This window comes from Beta vulgaris, chromosome 9, assembly GCF_026745355.1.
Source record: "Beta vulgaris subsp. vulgaris cultivar EL10 chromosome 9, EL10.2, whole genome shotgun sequence".
Lineage (NCBI taxonomy): Eukaryota > Viridiplantae > Streptophyta > Magnoliopsida > Caryophyllales > Amaranthaceae > Beta > Beta vulgaris.
The window spans coordinates 11,969,399-11,972,841 of record NC_079210.1 but is presented as its reverse complement, the minus strand read 5'-3'; the positions used below and the strand labels follow the sequence as shown (position 1 = coordinate 11,972,841).

Below are 3,443 nucleotides of genomic sequence, written 5' to 3'. Positions count from 1 at the left end.
AGTGCATCAACACCTTTATACCACTTACATTGCATCTAAGACCTAAATGCTACAACATGATCTTGGTCTTCATGCAATTCTTCAAGACTTGGCTTCACAAGCTTCGTCTTTCTATCCATTGAACTCGTACTTTGGCACCTACACATGCATGCAATATAATAGTTCAATGTGGTTTGTCATCATTCAAAACTCAAAACAGGGAACTCAACACGGAGGACCCGCTATCGATTAGGATCCTTTTAACTCTTGAGTTGGCGATGTTCATCTCAATCACCAACGGGACATCATGGGGTATCTGAATGCGCCGAGTTGCCTCTCCGAGTGTTGGAAAGCGGGTTAAAAGCGCGGTGTTGTGGGTGTCGGTAACTGCAGTGATTTGTGGGCTTGTGTTGGGAATTTTATATGGTGAGTTATTGATCTTTACAGTGGTTTTGATTAGTATTTAATTGTGCATTTTTGAATGTGATGTAAGAGAATCGTTATCGACGAGCTGTGTTTGAATGGGATGAATGAAGTAATTTGATTGATGGGAGGAGTTGGTTGTTAGGACTTGGTGGAGGAATAGTTCATTACTCTGACTATTGTTGCTCTGATCTTTTGTCTATGTTGCGGTACCGGTGTTAGATTTAGGTGTGATCATAGAATATTAGTAGAAAGCCTTGGTAAAAGTAGACATGTTCATGTCGGACTTTGACACTATATAGGAGTCTCACACTTGGAAAGTCTGATTAAGTTAGTGCAGACTCTAGGTGGGAGTAGGGGAACATAAACTCCAGTTTCTTTCCTAATACTGATAGTTATGTAACCTCCTATATTAGTTTTCATGATTAATATGATGTGGGAATTGATTCCTCTCATTTGAAGTATGGCTTTTTAGGTGAAGTTTTCACCCATTGAACAGGTGAACTTTTATGTTTTGCTTATGATAGAATAACTGATATAGCCTTGGTGCAATAACTGCAATTTGGGAGTGAGGCTTACCATATTTTTCCCCTCACTAACCCTGCCTTGGAGTGTGTTGATGGTGTGACAATAGTTTCTTTTGGAAGAGTTTCTTGTTGCTATATGGTGGTATGTGATTTTATTGAGTAGAACTGCTAGTATACTTAGTATTGGTGCTAAAAGCTTTCATGCTATACACTTGTCAGTATAGTATTTTTGAATTTATTGAGTCACTTTATAATGTTTGCGAAGCTCTATTGTTCAGACTTGGTGATTTATCTTAGATTTCCTGTTCGTATAGTTTTTTCAATGGCTGTACTGGGTATGTTAAGCTGGAATATTGAGTATAAGTAACATAGTTGAATAGGAAAGCACTCCCTGAGAAATGATAGCGTTTCACATGTATGAGACTGGTAGTGACTTGGGATTACTGTAAATTTAATTGTTACCTCCTCAAACCCGCATCAACATCTCTAGTGGACCCCTCGTATTCTTCACCATGTGTAGAGAATTAGATATGATTATCTCAAGGGGAAGTGGTGAATTCGTGATGGTGATGAATGTCATTGTGCAGTCTTCTATATCTGCAATTTCATTATGATTAGTGTCATGTGAGAGTCTTTGTGGTTGTTACTTCAATGTTGTCGTCATTGAAACATATATTTCCATCTTTCTTCCGAGTCTGCAATGGTCTTATTGGTGTTGAACCTTTGACAAAATTTATTTGACCACTGTACATGAAGCAGCAATTGCAGTTTATTGTAACTACACTGAGTTAAATTACCTATGAAAACAAAGTTTTTTTTTTTGAAGTGACATGATTAGTTTTAAATGACTTGCGGTCACATACTGACTAATGATGGTTTTTTTTTAGCAACGATTTTATGAGTTGTGTAGATTGAATTTTTTTGTTGTCCTAACTTAAAATTGTTGTCAATGTGGTTAAACAAGTGGCACATGTATTTGTGAAGGTTTTGACCACGGCTAAGACCTTGGCATGCCCATAATTATGGTGTAAACTATGTGAATGCTATTTGCTAGTGTAGTGATCAGTGTGTTGCCAGTAACAGGTCCAATTTGTTATATGGTCTTGAATCACTTATATAGAACCAAAGCTTCCCATGCTATTGTTGTGTAAAGGTGCTACTGTTGCATCATACATGTTATGTGGAACCCTATTTGTTATTTGGGATGGGGACTTTGGATCTGCTAATGCTTGCACATATGATTGAACCATAGAATTATATACAGGATGCTTTCTAAGTGATATTCTAAGATTGCATAGATGTATATGCTTCTTGATTCATATTGCTCGTAAGAGCACTCACATGTTTTTTTTTAAATCTACGGACGACACTAGGTAGATTGTGGTAAAGGATGATGAATACATTGGTGTGTAGGATTTACTATTACATAAACTCACATTTACATAGAGATAGGTACACCCAACACAAAATATGTATTAGGAGCTTGGTCTAGTAACTTTATGCTCTAGAAAGTATACAAGACATTGAATTCTTTGCCATCCACATAGGTGTATTATAGATATGCTGTTTGGTTGTATATTGGCTATAGTCGTGTTGGCAGCCTACGCCTAATAATTATTATTTCCATTGTAAAAAAGTCTCCCAACATGTCTAAATAATTCATCTAGATTCTATACCCCCTAAATCAGAGTCAAAAGTAAGATTTTTATTTTGGATTGACGTTGTTTAGCACATGAAAGCAATTTTTCATTAGCAAATATAAGATGAAGTAAATTAACATAACTCTCCACAAACAATCTTTGAACTTTGTGATTCCATCAAGATCCTATTTCATAAAGATGATTGAAAACATACAAGTAATCCTTGTGATTTCACTTGATTTCTACAACAAGATTTCATGGAGGACCCATATGTGGCAGCTGACGGGTACACATACGACCGGAACGCGATAGAGAAGTGGCTCATGGAAAGCGACATGTTGCCAATTATCTTATGAGACAGGTCATTCATTTAATTCTTGTTAATAATTGTTTTTTTTTCTGGTTAATTTCGTTAATTTCTTTGTTTTTGTTGATTTGCAGGGTTATGAGATTTGCGTTTGAGTTCCAGATTTGAAGTTGGTTTCAATCCAGATACCATATTTGAAGTCCGTTTCGGTTCTAGATTTTTGTTGTGGAGTTTAAAGTGTATATGAGATTTGTATTAGATTTTGTTCTAAGTATACTAGAATTTAGTTCTAGAATTATTTTTTCACTTGTATCTAAATTTATTATCAATAATAATTGAATTGATTAATTTGTTTGCCTTAATAAAAGATGTATGGTATTTGCATCATTTCATATCTTATTACATTTAATATCAATTAATTAAAAGCGAAAAGCTATTACAATTAATATTAGTTAACCAAAAGCAAAAAAAAAAAAAAAAAAAAAAAAAGTGCAAATGCGTACCAAAAATTTACGACTGCTTTCAAAACTAGCGTCTGAGAAAACGGTCCCTAATTAGCGACTGTCA

The 3,443-nt window shown here is 35.1% G+C and overlaps 1 long non-coding RNA gene across 1 annotated transcript; it reads left to right on the top strand.

The window, feature by feature from the left end:
• Positions 1-323: 323 nt before the first annotated feature.
• LOC125493227 (uncharacterized) lies at positions 324-3,224 on the top strand. Its single transcript, XR_007269741.2, has 3 exons — positions 324-405; positions 2,822-2,930; positions 3,011-3,224. It is a non-coding gene; the product is annotated as an uncharacterized LOC125493227 (long non-coding RNA).
• Positions 3,225-3,443: the final 219 nt, after the last annotated feature.